The sequence below is a fragment of the Ambystoma mexicanum genome, chromosome 11, assembly GCF_040938575.1.
Source record: "Ambystoma mexicanum isolate Mex_15411 chromosome 11, UKY_AmexF1_1, whole genome shotgun sequence".
NCBI classification, from domain to species: domain Eukaryota; kingdom Metazoa; phylum Chordata; class Amphibia; order Caudata; family Ambystomatidae; genus Ambystoma; species Ambystoma mexicanum.
Genome location: NC_090934.1, coordinates 726,513,660 through 726,530,151, shown reverse-complemented (window position 1 = coordinate 726,530,151; position 16,492 = coordinate 726,513,660).

Sequence of the window (16,492 nt, the reverse complement as noted above, 5' to 3'; positions counted from 1 at the left end):
ATGCGGCGGTGCTGGGGAACGAAATTTGGACCCAAAAAACAGTCCAGATGGGCGTAGGAGGGGTACAATGGATTCACACTTACCTGAGGCAAATTGGAAAAAAGTGGAGGGTGGCAAGAAGCGCAGGCCGCCAGGACAGGGACAGCACGGAAGGAGCACCAATCAGGGGCAAGGGGCGGGCAGGGAGGTGTACAAATGCGGAGCTCAAGGGAGGCAGGGGAGGGGAATTGATAAGGTGCACTGCGGTGCTGGGGAATGCAATTTGGGCACAAAAATAGTCCAGATGGGCCTAGGAGGGATACAATGGATTCACACTCACCTGAGGCAAATTGGACAAAAGTGGAGGGTGGCGAGCAGCGCGGGCCGCTAGGCCAGTGACAGCACAGAAGGAGCACCAATCAGTGACAAGGGGCAGGCAGGGAGGCGGACAAATGCGGAAATCGAGGGAGGCAGGGGAGGGGAATGGAAAAGGTGCGCGGTGGTGCTGGGGAACACAATTTGGACACAAAAAACAGTCCAGATGGGCCTAGGAGGGGTACAATGGATTCACACTCACCTGAGGCAAATTGGAATAAAGTGGAGGGTGGCGAGCAGCGCGGGCCATTAGGCCAGGGACAGTACAGAAGGAGCACCAATCAGGGACAAGGGGCGGGCAGGGAGGCGGACAAATTCAGACATTGAGGGAGGTAGGGGAGGGGAAAGGAGAAGGTGCGCGGCGGTGCTGGGGAACGCAATTTGGACACAAAAAAACAGTCAAGATGGGCCTAGGAGGGGTACAATGGATTCACACTCACCTGAGGCAAATTGGAACACAGTGGAGGGTGGCGAGCAGCGCAGGTCGCTAGGCCAGGGACAGCACAGAAGGCACACCAATCGGGGGCAAAGGGCGGGCAGGGAGGCAGACAAATGCAGAAATCGAGGGAGGCAGGGGAGGGGAATGCACAAGGTGCGTGGCGGTGCTGGGGAATGCAATTTGGGCACAAAAAAAACAGTCAAGATGGGCCTAGGAGGGGTACAATGGATTCACACTCACCTGAGGCAAATGAAAAAAAGTTGAGGGTTTCTCATATGTGTGTGTGTTTTTGAGACTTGCAATGTTCGAATTGGTTTGTTTCTGATTGTGAAATGAATGTGTGTCCTAGATTTGCACCTGGTTTCCAGGGTACCAGACCCTCCTATTATGGCCTTCACCCTTGCCCTTTTGCTCCCCCGGACCTCCTGTGCTATTCGTTTCACCCACGTATCCGTTTGCTTCTGCCTGGAAAGTACTGGTGTTTCCTGAGCACCTGCAGCTTCCCCAGAGGCTCTGGACACATTCAGGGCTTCCTCGCGGTCCGCATCGGCTTACTTGGTGTCTGCTTCTTTTCCGTGGCACGTTCTCTCTGCTGAGCATTTTACCAGTGCTCAGGGATCCCAAAGGTATCGGACGCCAAGAATGTGGGAGGACAGATCAGCGGCAACGTGCTCGCCCTGGAAACAAGACGACACGAAGCAACACAGGTTCGATCCCCAGGTCGCGCTTAGAAACCTCAGGGTATTAAGCACGTTATAAATAACCAATCATAATCATAATGGCTCCAGGAACCTTGCTTGCATTCTCCTCCTTCGGCTTTCCTCCAGATTACTCTCGCTGCAGCCTGCTTTGCTAGTTTCCTCCTCAGAGGATCAATCTCCTCTTTGGGACCAATCACATGAACTGAACAACTAGAGCGTTCATTCTGCTTCCTGATAGTGATCTTTGAACTCCTGACCAGCTTCCTCTTCTCAGTCCTTAAGAAGCTAGAATGTTAATTCTGTTTCTCTGCAGTGATATTTGGAGTCCTGATCATCATCTTCTTCTCAGTATATGTCAGAGAGTCCTATGTGAAATATTCTGTGTAATCCAAGGTTTGGAGCCTGTCATTTATATTAGATTGACACTGATAGATATGGGTCATATCACAAGGAGGGAGGTTAGGAGTTAATATTGGAGAGGGGTTTAGGGGTGGTGATGCGGGGGCATACCACTTTCTCTGAAGATGGTCAGCTCTAATCCCATAAAGGGGTGGTGGTCCCTCGCCCATGTGATCCTCCCTCGGAGCACCACCCCAGGAAAGAGTATTGTACTGTAGACGCACTGCCCTGGGCCCATGGCAAAGGTCTCCCCCCTAAGGGAGAAGAGACAACATCCTCCAATTTGTCACAGGTGCTAATGTGCAACCCAAATATTAATCAAAATATATCATACAGAACTGGGGGCTCATAGTCTGGGATTTTAGGTTGATTACATCACTGATGTCCACGCACTCATCCATTGAGTAGCACAAAATGTTTGCATGGTCACCTATGCGTGTGAAGTTGCCTTAGTACATGGAATTAGGGGGCCCTGTTGTATAGTCTCATAGACTTTACACGCTGTGATTGTGAATTGACATTTGTGGAATTGTAGGTAAATCAATTGTGGATTTTCAAGTGAAATTCAGGTAGATTGTTCATTTGGTTATGATATTTTGTTTCTTGCGTAGACTGAGTCATACTTGTGATCATATATACTACCTGCTAGCGTAGGAAATGCCCATCCCCTGCACACTCCCACAGGCCAAATATTCAGCCAAACATTCAGTAACTGATTTTCAAATGAAGACTGTCAATATCTCTTTAGTTTCTCAATCCGTGCAGTAACTAAATTAGTCTGATAAAGCAAGCATTTGAAGGTAAAATTTGGACAATATATACTCAATAAATATATCTATTCAAAGCAACATGTATTTATTGGTGTGGTTCAATGCGTTTCGAGTTTTCAACTCTTCTTCAGGGATCTTATCAGATTAACAATTCTAAACATAATCAAAAAGATAGTCTTATGGGGCCGTGGCTTCGAGTCATGGCGGTCGGTTCGGCTCTGTGAGAGCTCCCGGCTGGCGCCACGTTACCAGCCACAATGGCCGGTGAATTTTGAGTTTGGAGCTGACAAAAAGCGTTGGAGTGCGGCTTAGACGAAGGAGCATGCTCTGAGAGTCTTCTGACTCGATTCCGTTATGCCTAACGACTGTTCCGCCTGAGACAGACCCACGAAGAGCCCGATCGAGAAGTGAGGCCAAATTGGCGGGCGCTGCCTAAGCTTTACTCGGCCACTGGCGGATTTCTCCGAGGGGAGCCCGTTAATCAAACGGAGGGCTGAGGAGGTGCTGGGACCCGACCACGACATGGTGAAGACACTGCGGTCTCCATCGGACTGAACGAGAGGCCCCGACGGTTGACTTTCTCATCTCTTCCCGCCCTCTCCCTCCCGCTACACGAACTCTCTGAGGGCCGCCGGGTGGATGCTGCTGGCGTGGGGCATCCACTGCCGGGTCTAACAGCGGGAATCACCCTCCGTTGCTGCGACGCCGGCACGCCTCTGCAACCAAGGACCCCGGACATAGCCTGGAACCTCGGTGAGGGGGGCCTCCGCTGCCCTACGGGAGCACCCGGACGCTACAGACCAGCGGGTCTGCCGGTGGGGGGGGGAGTCTGGCCGGAGCCCAGCCATCATCCTCCTCCCCCCTGAGACGCACCTACAGCTGGGGGTTCGGCGTCTGGAATCGCCCACGACGAAACGGTCCGGCCTGCACCCCGGACCAGGCCTGACTGCTGCACAGGCCCCAGCGCTCTCACCGTCAATCGCAACTTCCATGGGGGCGGCCATCTTCCACGGCGGGCCTCCCCGCTTATCAGTGCCCTCCCGCCGCCACCAGCTGGGGCCCATCGGAGCGAAGCGCTGCTCCTACAGCTAAGTGATCCCTCTGTGCGCTTTTCCCGCTCACATTGCCCCAAGCGACAGTGCACTCGGGACACTCCTTTCCGGATAACCTGCATCTCCCCACGATCGGGCTGCAGGAGGCGGCCGCCTGGGCTCCGGCTACCCCTGGACGCTCTGCGGCCTCCTGGGACTTGCCTGGACCGGGTGCCCCAAACAGACTCCAAGTAATCCCCCGATAGCAGGGATTTAGTGCTATCGAAGCGCCATGACCAAATCCAACAAAACCACCAAGCAAACAGACATCTCAGCGCTACTAAACATGCCTGCTGGGGGGGGGGAAAGCAAAAAGGGTGAGCGCAACGAAGGTGGGGTGGGAAATGCTTCCCGTGAGGACCAGGCATCCCAGGGGGTTACAAAAGATGACTTGCATGACCTCCTATTAGCCCTCACCAGGGAATTACAGAAGGGCACAGAAGAAGTAAAGAGCCAAATTGCTCGTCTGGACAAAAGAGTAGGGGAAATCGAATCTAGGACTGAGGAAATCGAAACCACACTATGCGAACAGAATTTTGAGATCAGAGAAGGAGCTGACAGAATTAGGGCCTTGGAGCACAGGTGCGAGGCTCTCGAAGCCAAACAAGAAGATGTTGAAAACCGCTCGAGGCGGAACAATGGCCGCTCAGGACCCTACCGGAAGGAACCCAAGTTAGCAATCTCCTTAACCATAGTAATCCACTGTACTCTCTCTTGCACTGCATTGCTTTCACCGATACAGCATGAGACCCCTTGGTCTCCTATCCAGCTGGTAGCCACGGCCCAGCCGACAGCCCCGTTGGTAGAAGGATGGTCTGGATACTGATATTTGTGTTCTGTTTCAAGTTTTGTTCTAGTTTCCTTTGTTGGTTCATCCTGGTCAGAGGGAAAGGGGGAGCTGGAGTTGAGGAGAGTGCCGGAAGCAGGGGGGAATCAGGCAGCAAAACACGAGAGGAAAAGGGGCTCATCCCTTTGCACGGAACCACCATAACAATGGCAATTTGTCCCACCGAAGTGGGGGGGGTCCGCAGCCCTGCAAATAGTACAACTCAGGGTCATTCAGCTATCCAACCTAACCACAAATGGCCCGGCCGAATAGAGAGCTCTCGACCCTGACCTGGAACGTCCAGGGTCTCAATGCCCCTCGGAAAAGGAAATCAGTGGAGCACAGGCTCGCCCAACTGGCACCCGACATTGTATGCTTGCAGGAGACTCACCTCATCAGTATGGATGAGCGCCGCATAGCCTTTCAACGCTACACAAAATGGTACTTTGCCTCTGCTGGTCTCAAGAAGAGAGGGGTCGCCATCCTGCTGAGCCGAGACTTACCTTTAACAAACATTACCATCAAGAGGGATCCAGAGGGTCGGTATCTTCTGTTGAAAGGTCTATTAGTTGAGCTTCCCATCACTATAGCAGCCATATACTGCCCAAACACAGCGCAAAGCCGGTTCTTTCGCAACCTCCTCCCCATACTCCTCTCCTTCACTGAAGGTGCTCATAGGGGGTGATTTCAATTTGACTCCAGACCCAAACCTGGACAAAAAGCTCCCTCCATTCCAAAAAGGACTTTGGCAAGGCTCTCGCCATGGCAGAATTCCTGAGGGAAACCGACACTATAGATGCATGGAGATGGGCTAACATGGGGGCAAGGGACTATACATTCTTCTCCCATGCCCACCTGGGGCATTCTAGAATCGACCTACTGCTACTCTCCAGCGCTCTCATTCCCTGCGTCGAATCCATCCAAATTGGACACAGAGCCCTGTCGGACGACGCACCAGTCACAATGAATCTGAGGGTAAAGAGCTTCCCCGAGCCGCCTCAGCAGCAATGGAAACTACAGGACCATATCCTGACAGACATCGTGATCAGAACGGAAATGGCAGAAGCCCTCAAGAACTATTTTAGGGAAAATACCATTTAAGACACATCCATTGCCACGATCTGGGACGCCATGTAACCCGTCATAAGGGGCACGGCAAACGACTGTACTGCCCGGCTCAGACTGCTGCGCAAGCTGCAACAAGACGCACTTGAGGCGGAAGTGACAGAAGCGGAACGCATCCTCAAACAAGGCCAGAATAGGAAAGCGAGCCGCGTGCTCCAAAAAGCGAAACGCTCCCTAGAAATGCACTTAGCAGACAAGGCGGCCAGAGCACTGACATATAGCAAACAGTTCTACTATGTCCACAGCAACAAAGCAAATCGGCTCCTGGTCCACAAATTGAAAAAGCTGCAATCGAGAAACACTATCCAATGTCTCCAGGACGCACAAGGGACTCCTCGCTACTCCAACACGGAGAAAATAGAAATCCTGACTGCACATCAAGGGTATAATGTCGGGTTAACCCACAGCCGCACCTGCACAAGCCAAATACTAGCCAAATACAAGCCAATACCGGACGGCCCATACCCGCAACTCAAGGCTCTAGAAGCCCCTATCTCAGCAGAAGAAGTGAGCGAGGTGATAGCAGGCCTGAAGAACTCTACCCCAGGTCCGGATGGGTTCACGGCACAATTTTACAAGAAATTGTCATACATACTCGCACCCCAACTGGCGGCCCTCTTCAACTCGTTCCTATTATCGGGAACGACCACCCCCTCAATGGAATAGTCATTAACCGTGCTGCTCCTGAAACCTGGAAGGGACCGCAGTACAGACCCATCACCCTCCTGAACTATGATGCAAACATTTTCACAAAAACCCTTGCTACCAGGCTGGCTCCCCTGCTTCCAGCCATTATCCACCTGGACCAGACCTGATTCATTCCCGGCCGTAGCACCCATGATAATATAAGGAGAACCATAAACGTCATCAAATCAGCCAGCAGGAAGGGGGTGGAACTGATGGTGCTATCCCTCGACGCTCACAAAGCGTTTGACCTGCTTGATTGGGGTTACATAGGAAAAACATTACGACATTTCGGCTTTGGGCCGAACTTCATTAAATGGACACTAGCGAACTATCAGCATCCCTCCATCAGGCTAAGAATCAATGGGTCCAGGTCCGACACAATCAACATCTCAAGAGGCACAAGGCAAGGATGTCCCCTGTCACCCCTAATCTTCGCCCTCTCCATGGAGCCATTCGCGAACAGGGTATGACAGAATGCAGAGATCCAAGGCCTGAAAATCAAGGCCCAAACATATAAAGCCGCCCTGTACGCTGATGACGTTCTCCTCACGCTGACTAAGCCAAGGGAATCTAGGAAGGACCTATGGAGGGAATTGATGGAATTTGGGGAAGCATCGGGATTCAAGGTCAATCTATCCAAATCGACAGCACTGAGCATTAACCTGCCTCGATCCCTAACTACAGACTTGGAAAAAGAATATCTGATACCCTGGGTGAAAAAGCAACTACCATACCTAGGGGTCCAGCTGCCATGCGCACCTAGTAGACTATACAAAGCCAACTTCCCGGCGCTTCTCAAAGAATTCAAGAGCGACCTGATACGATGGCAGAAACAAGAGATCTCCTGGTTCGGGAGAATCACGGCCCTGAAAATGAACCTTATTCCTAGACTTCTTTACCAGTGCTCAGCCTTACCCACCACTATCCCGAAACAAGCTGTCCAGAAGTTGCAAAATAACATTATGAGGTATATCTGGGAAGGTAAACAGCCACGAATCCCAACGAAACTCATGCTCCAAGGACGGGCGATGGGAGGATTGGGAGCGCCTGATGTTGCCAGATATATCCTGGCTGGACAGTTCTCGTATGCGTTCGCCTGGCTGTCCTCCACCCCAAAACCCCGCTGGCTGGAGCTGGAAGAGGCCTGGAGCCCAGCCCCGATAACCTCTCTACAACACATGAAATGCCCCAGCGAATGTGAGGGCAGGGGGCCACTGTCAGCAACCGAAAACACAGTGGCGAGCTGGAGGAAAGCGGTGCGGCTGTGGAAAGTCCGCAGCACAACAGGCCCACTCACCCCGGTCTGGAGGAACCCGGAATTCACACCGGGCTACAACCCCAAGAACTTCATGAGGTGGAGAGAAGGAGGACTGGAGAGGTTGCAAGACTTCTATGAGGAAGGGAACCCTCTGGATTTCGAGGCCTGCAAGATGAAATTTAACGTTCCGGAAAATGAGGTTCAGATACACCCAGCTTCGTCACTGGCTCTCGAGCAAGGACATGAAGCACCTCGGAAGCAGAGACCTCACAGCCTTGGAACTCACCCTCACAGCATCCCCCCCAAAGGGCAGAATATCAACCCTCTACAAGATCCTCGATAGAATGGACCCGAACCAGAAGGAGCCGTACATGCTCAAATGGGAGAAAGACTTTGGGAGGCCCATTGAACCGGAGGAGTGGGACCACGTCTCGACGAGAGCACATAGAGGCTCGAAATGTGTATCCAATAAGGAGGGGGCATTCAAGGTATGTTACAGGTGGTACCGGAACCCAGAAACGCTCAATAAATGCAATCTGTCAATCCCATCGACATGCTGGAGAGGATGCCCAGACAAAGGCACACTATACCACCTGTTCTGGACATGCCCCAAAGCCATCCAATTTTGGAAGTCCGTGTTAGACCAAATCAACAAAATCACAGGCCTGACAATCCCATGGGACCCGGTATTGTCCTACTAGGATAAAGCGGCGAGGGCTAATTCCCTCTATCAGGGCACAGAACTGAACTATGCAGCCACCTGCTGATCAATTAAAATCAATAAAAATATATTTGGAAAAAAAAAAAGTCTTATGCAGGTGTATTTCCTTTACACAATCAATGTCACACTATGTTGCAGATAACCTATGTGATTCCCAGTATGATTCTCATAATGAGTAAATAAACATCTACCTTACGTATCCCATGTTCCAAATGGTAACAATGTTTAACGATGAAGAAATGAAGGGGCTTCAGAGTTCAAATGAAGTGTCCATCAACGTTAATGATAAAGGATTACAAATTATTAACTTCATAACTAACGGAACATGTTTACCAGAATCAAATCCCCCAGAAGGTTAGAGAAATCTATGTTTCTATATATGAGGGGAAGTCTCACCTCAACTGCGTACACAAAGTACACACAGGATTTTCAAGTTCAGAATAAGGTAGATGTGAGTCTTTACTATGATCTCTTGAAAAATATATATGTATATGTATAAGGCAATGGTGAGTGTCAACTCACATGTCCATGTGTTCAATGTAGAAAATAAATGTTCATTAGCACATATATATCTTCCATAACTCGCCCAATTTAATGTGTGGGGTATTGAGAAGGAAATGTAGGAAATCCAGCCGACCATATTTGGAGTTAAGGAGTTTTAGGAGATTGGCAAATCCATGCCCTAAAAAAAGGGGGTGGGGGGGTTTGCTATCAGTGTATATGGTGCAAAAAATCCCAAATGACGATCTTATGTCCAAAGAATTTGTAATCATAAAAGTAAGACTCACCTCATTCTTGAGGTGTGTGTGGAATATAGAGAAGTGGTTCACTGTTTTTAGTAAAGTGTAGGTCTCAAAAGACTTTCCCTGTTGTGAATAAACAGAGGTATACATTATAGACCAACTATGTGTTGGTAGTATAAGTAATACTACCACAACAATTCCAATATATAAAAAGGAAATTAGAAAACCTGGTCAAGTATTTACCTGAGCAATATATTTTAGATCCATGTATCCAATTAAGTTCTTTGGAAACTGCGAGGTACTGCAGAGAACAAAATGGCTGCTATTCAAGACAGCGTTCCGTCATAACGTGATGATGTCATCCTGTCAGAACACCGGTGATGTCATGTTTAAAAACAAACATTGCGTCTATTGAGCACATTTAGGTATGGTATAAGCCCAATGGTACTGTGAGAAACCTAAAGGTGTCGCACATGCTGGTCCCAGGGGTTCTGTCATCCAGGTGGCCAGGACACAGCCATCGCTTTTGGATCCAGTTCCTGGGGGTGGACCAGTAAGGGAGGATCACCTGGTCAGGGGTCTTCGGGCAGTGGGACACCGGATGGCGAGATGTGGTATCCCCTTCCCTTTAACACCTTTACCCCATCCTACCATGTAGGATACTTAGGAACTCAACCCCTCCCCCCTTCACAACGCAAACACTTTCTCATGGACAGCTCACTATGAGAGAAAACGGACTACCACCTGAGCCGTATACCTGACATGTCCCAATACAATGGTCAGGCAGGGTCAGGCAATTGCTGACCATCACATAGACATGACTTCCATTACACTTCCCCACCCGGGTAAAAGGCGGAGCACGAGAGCACACTGAGCGAGGCAAAGCACACGAGGAAGCAGCAGTTCCAAGATGGCAGTTTAACACGACGAGAAAGACAGCAAAACAAGGGTATCACGAGGAGGGAAGTGCCCTTGACTTTTTCGACAAGGAACCGTTACTTTCATGAAACCTCGAGAATAGAAAGCATGAGACCAGGAACCCAGGCTGAAGAATCCTGCATTGTCTGTCAGAGGTACCCAGGGCCCTCCCGCATCCATAATCAAGGTGGGGAGAATCACCTGCTGCCGTGGTACTGTCCGTGGCTCCTACAACAAAGCAGCACCAGTGAAATCAACACAGCCGGTGAGTTGGGGAGACTGATACCAGACCGGTCTGTGTTGAAGCCAAGGTTGCAAGCAGCAACATTGTGTGGTGAGCGCTGAAGCAAACAGTGTATGAAACACATGTGATAACCAACGTGAGTAAAATTGAACAACAGGTGAGTGATTGAACTTTGAAACCAAGATACAATACCTTTGACAGAGTCGTCCGGTACCACGTGCATGCTCATTCAAAGGTCTCTGTAAGGTATCCAACTGAGAGTTGTGAAAGGTGAAAGAGTAGCAAAGAACTGTTCGAAGTGGTCCTGCGACAGGTCAAGCAAAATCCTGTGCACATTCGAAAGTCTTCGATGTTGATACTGCCAAGCAAGTTGATGACAACATAGATAAAGTTGGTCCGAGCCCAAGTGAGGGAGATCAATGGAAAGCTTTTGGGATAAAGCAAATTTGTGTTAAAGTGAATAAAATTGGTCCGTGCCCGGGTGAGGGAGACTGATTGAACATCGTGTTAAAACTGATCTGAATCACCCGAGAAATTGGATACATGAAAATCCTACGAGCATTGTGTTAAAGGTGATCTGAACCAGGCTGAGGGGGATCCGAGGTGAATGGTGAATCACCTGAGAAATTGAGTATGTGTGAAATTCAGAGAGGAAATGAACGTATTGTTTGTTTGTTGCATCAGGCCCTCTGAAATAGACTTTGGAAGGTAACGAGACTTGGACACGGAAGGCACTGATGCTAATGTTTGAACTGCACCCTTGTACTAAAGAAGCCAGAGACTGTGTTAAGCATGAGTCTGTCACCTTGTCTCGTGCTGAAAAAGTGGGGAAGGGAGGCCAATGGCCTGAATATCCTGACATTTTATTTCTTGAACACTTCTTTCTTTTGAATAATATTGTTTCCCACACTATTTGTATTTAGAGGTAAGGAATGGGAATAGGTTTTTTAGTATAGGCCCTTTATTTGACAAGACACCACTATGACTGCGTTATTATATTTGATGGTCGTAGTTTGCTCCCATCTTTAGACTTAGGATTAAATAGGTGTTTTTGAAACCCTTTTTGAAGTTCAACAAATACCCTTGAACTGTGGTCACTTGTGTCTTTCTTACTGTTGATACCATGCCTTTCTTACAGTACCAAATGTGGCAAAGTACCCGTAACACACAGAAAGATCCACAGACCACTACTAAGTCATAATGTCTTCTGTGCAAATAAAAACGGATTTGGAACATGAATTCCCTTAATAGAGAAAAATGATCAATTGAACATAGAGGCTTTCTGGTCTAGTACTGTAGACACTAACAGTCATGGGAACTTGTGTGTGTAGTGCAGCTCTGCGCTTGAAAAGTTTTTAAAGAGTTGTTCCCATAGTGAATCTCTAAACCCAGATCAACGGTACCTTGATATGCTCTATTCTGTATGAAAGGGAATATAGTTTATTCCTGGCAGGATTTCTATAGCAATACTAGGCCAACACCTAATAGACAACCAAAACAGCCTCCCACCTCTGGGAATACAGACAGTAGGGAAATGACAAGTGGAGAAGGAGATCACATATCTAATGCTGCTATTATAATCACCACAGAAGCAGTAGTGACACCACAGACGCAACCAGGTACTAGCACCTTATTAATAACCACGACACTAGCCCCTTTTTTTAGACAGGGCAAGACCCGAAGAGGGCAAAAGAAAACAAAGGGTGAGAAACAAGTGACAGAGTCCATAGTGATGAATATCCCTTCCAGGCAACTTAATAAGGTGCAGGTGTGAGCTTATTCCCATAAACAACAGCTCACATTTAGAAGAGGAAGTGAATTAGTTCAAACTAATAAAAATAGAATTGATGGTATGTTTTGATTAATTACAAGAAAGATCGTTATCATTTGACTATTTAGAAATGAAATCCGAACGTTCGTTCCACCCACAAATTAACCATCCCATAATTGACATATTTAAGTTAAAGGCAACACAAGATCTTAAGAAGATCAATTTTAGTCCACAACAAAAAGGGAACATGAGAAGACATCATTTGAAACTTCGGAAAGAACTAGCGGAGGAAACCTCTATAGTGATGAAACCAGCAAAGAAAGGGAGAGCTCTCATGATCATGGACACTTCACTCTATCCTCATGGTTGTCTGGGGCTGATGAATGATCAAACTGGACAATAATCCTTTAATTTCTATAAGGCCTTGATAGAGGAGACCATTCATAAACCCAAAGATTTCGATTGGATTACCCCACTGACAGCTGATTTGTCAATCAAGAAATTTCCTGTTTCCCCAGTATTTTATGCACTTCCCAAAGCGCACAAAAATCCAACTAACCCTCCATTTCGTCCGATGGTGGCAGGAATGGAGAGTGTGTTTGATCCTTTAGCAGCCTATCTAGACACAGCCCTGCAACCTCTGGTACACCAAACCTCTACCTATCTCAAGGATACCTCCACTTTCTGCAACTTTTGAAAGAATTACAACTCACAGACTCTGATTTGATCCTATTTTCCTTGGCTGTCAATAGTCGTAATACATCAATCCCCCATGGGGAAGAAATTGAGGCAATGGAATGGTTCCTACTAGAACATGACAATGTACAGATACACAATATATTTGCTATGGAATTGATTAACCAAATTCAATACAATAATTATTTCAGATATGAAGGACAATATTGCAAATATCAGGGACATCCATGGGTTCCTTGGCAGCACCAACGTATGCAAATATCTTCATGTTTCATTTTGAGGGAACACATATTTTAGAAAAACAATCCCCATATATTCTGGAGACTATGCATAGACTATGGGCTTCATTACGAGTCTGGCGGTAACCGAGGCGGTAAAACCGCATAATTACCGCCGGACTCGTATTACCATTCCACCTCCTCTGGTTTCCTGGCCTTACGCTTTTTAATCTGAATGTTTTAGAAAAAATACAGTTTCTTGTGGAAAGGGTCAAGAGTATCACCCTACTTGCGCACCCTTCTAGGTTTGCCGCCTTTCTCCCCTCTTTCAGTTGCCATCTGGAAAACCCTATTCCTTTGTGTGCTTTGCCTTGCTCAGAGTGTGCTCTCGTGCTCCGCCTTTTATTGTGTGGGGAAGTTTAATGGAAGTCAGGTGTGAGTGGTTACCAGTAATTGCCTGACCTTGCCTGACCATAGTAATGGGACATGTCAAGTACAATGCCCGGGTGTGAGTCTGTTTTCTACCACAGTGGGCTATCTGTGTAAACGTGTTTGTGAAGGAGAAGGGGGGTTAAATATCCCAAATACCCTACCAGGTAGGATGGGGTAAAGGTGTTACAGGGAAGGGGATGCCACATCTTGTCATCAGGTGTCCCACTCCCAGTAGACCCTTCACCCAGGCGGTCCACCGCCAGGGTCTGGATCCAAAGGCGATGGCCGTTCCCTGGCCATCTGAGAGGGAGACCTCCGGGGACAAGTGCGTGAGACACCTTCTGGTTTCCCACAGTTAGGAGGGTTGGCCTAAGGAGTGTTTGTGAAGTGAATGGTTATTGGGTGAAAGGAGGTTGTTTGAATAGTAGTAGTGGGAGGAGACAAGAGGTAGAAGGGAGGTGGAGAGTAGTGGGAAGAGGAGCATAGTAGTGAAAGGAGGGAGAAGAGGCGTAGAGAAGGAGTAGTTAAGTGGTGTAGGAGGAGATGGGAACATCAAAGGTTGGAGTCAGGAGCTAGAAGGAGTAAAACATTGGAGGGAGAGAAGAGTGGTGGGTGGAGCAAGAGGGAGGGCAACACAGTACGAGTAGAAGGGAAGAGATACGCATGGGCATGAGTGAACAGGCTTGAACCCAACTGAGCAAGTACGAGGCACTTCCCAACTCCCTCAGAACAGTAACACTGGCTAGTATAGGACAGCTAGAAAGTCCCAGGGGGATTTTGGATGATCTCCCTAATGTTTTGACTCTACAATCCAAGCCAGGAGTGAGACAGAAGGGCTAATACTAACCAGGGGACAGAAATGCCTTGGCTGGGTCGAATATATCAAGGGAGACGAGAGAAAGAGAGACAACTCTAGAGGCCCACACGTTTCTCAATAAAAACCCTTGAAGTGTCCTTGAGACTAAGTTTCTTTTGTACCCTCTCTGACAGAATCAAACCCCAGAATGTCACCTGAGATATTAAAAGCAAAGGATTTCCCCTCCTCTACAGGTTTTTCGAGGCATCACAATCCAAGCAGTAGCGGTGGCCTTAAACCCACGGGGGAGTGGGGGAGGGGTTTGGGTCCTATGCCAATGTTATTTCTAAGTGTATTTTTATTCCTAAAGAGAGGTGCAAACCCTATGCAAATGTGAATTTCTAAGTGTATTTTCAAATGCTCCTTTTTTGCCAAATTGGAATCTAGGTAGAGGGCCACTGTTATCCATTGTTGATACACTGCATTTTGCTCCTTTCTACTAAACTGGAATCTAGGTAGAGGGCCACTGTTATTTACTGCTTATACACTGCATTTTGCTCCTTTTTGCCTAATTGGAATCTAGGTAGAGTGCCACTGTTATCCATTGTTGATACACTGCATTTTGCTCCTTTTTGCCAAATTGGAATCTAGGTAGAGGGCCACTGTTATCCATTGTTGATACACTGCATTTTGCTCCTTTCTACTAAACTGGAATCTAGGTAGAGGGCCACTGTTATTTACTGCTTATACACTGCATTTTGCTCCTTTTTGCCTAATTGGAATCTAGGTAGAGTGCCACTGTTATCCATTGTTGATACACTGCATTTTGCTCCTTTCTACTAAACTGGAATCTAGGTAGAGGGCCACTGTTATTTACTGCTGATACACTGCATTTTGCTCCTTTTTGCTAAATTGTAATCTAGGTAGACTGCCACTAATATTTTGCTATGTACTCTCTTCCTGTCCACACCTGCTTAATTAGCACGCTACTCACCTTGATTACTTCACCACACCCCTCCACTCTAAAGCACCACCATCAAATCAGCCTGCACAATCGATCACACACAATAGACCCCGTTCCCATACCATCTCACACTCCACATAACATAGCACTAATGATACCTAGCCTCAACCTCAGACTAGACAGACTCCGAGCCCGCACCATCCCTACCCACCACTATGCCACTCCTACACACCTACCACTCAGAAACCACAGACTTAGCTCACGCACCTATAAAATGCACACACCCCACTTCCACAATAAAACATCCACTTGCCAGAAACTTAAACACGCACTCACCACACCTAGCAGTAACTCCTACTCTCATCGCACCATTGGACCTAAAACAGACTCCATCACCACACCCTCAAAAATCTCTTGCCTGTGCCCAACGCCGTACAAATGCGCATTAATCAATGTTCGGTCACTCAATGCCCACTCATTGGAAGTAAATGACCTAATAACTACTCAAAACTTAGATTTACTCGCTATCACAGAGACATGGCTCAACGAAGCCTCCGGCCCAGCCATTTCACTCGCCCTTCCACAAGGATATGCCATCCTCAGACAAGACAGGACAGCCAAAACAGGAGGGGGGGTAGCCATTATTCACAAAGAAACCCTCCCCATTAGAGCCATACCCCACCAAGAGGAAGGCAACCTAGACATCCTATCAGTCAAACTAACGCTCTCTCCAAATAGCACAATAAATATCCACACCATATACCGTCCTCCTGGCCCAACCGCTAACTTCATAGGTCAAATCAATCACCTCCTAAGAAACAACCTTAAAAAAACTACTAAATCACTTCTCATAGGCGACCTTAACTTAGGATTCAATGACTCTAAGGACAAAACTGCCATCTCTCTAGCCAAGGACCTCCTAGACCTAGGCTTTTCTCAAAAGATCACCACACCTACCCACTCTAAAGGACGCATCCTTGACTGGATCATTGATCACAACTGCAATACTACCATCACCGCCAATACCAGCCTCCCATGGACAGACCACAACCTTCTCCTATTTGACATCCCTACCTTAACAAGCGCTAAAGTGCCTATTAAAGCTCCAGCTACCTCAGCAAGAAGCGCAAAAAAACTCACTGCAGATAATATCATCGCACTCCTCAATCTACCCTGCCTAGCGCCTCCATTCTCCGATGACCCCAACATCCTCGCAGAAATTTTCAAAGACACCATCACTATGGCTGTCAACACTGCGGCCCCTTTAGAAACCAAAAAAGAAAAAAAATCCTTCCATTCCAATTCCTGGTTCACCCAGGAACTCCAGACCTTGCGCAAA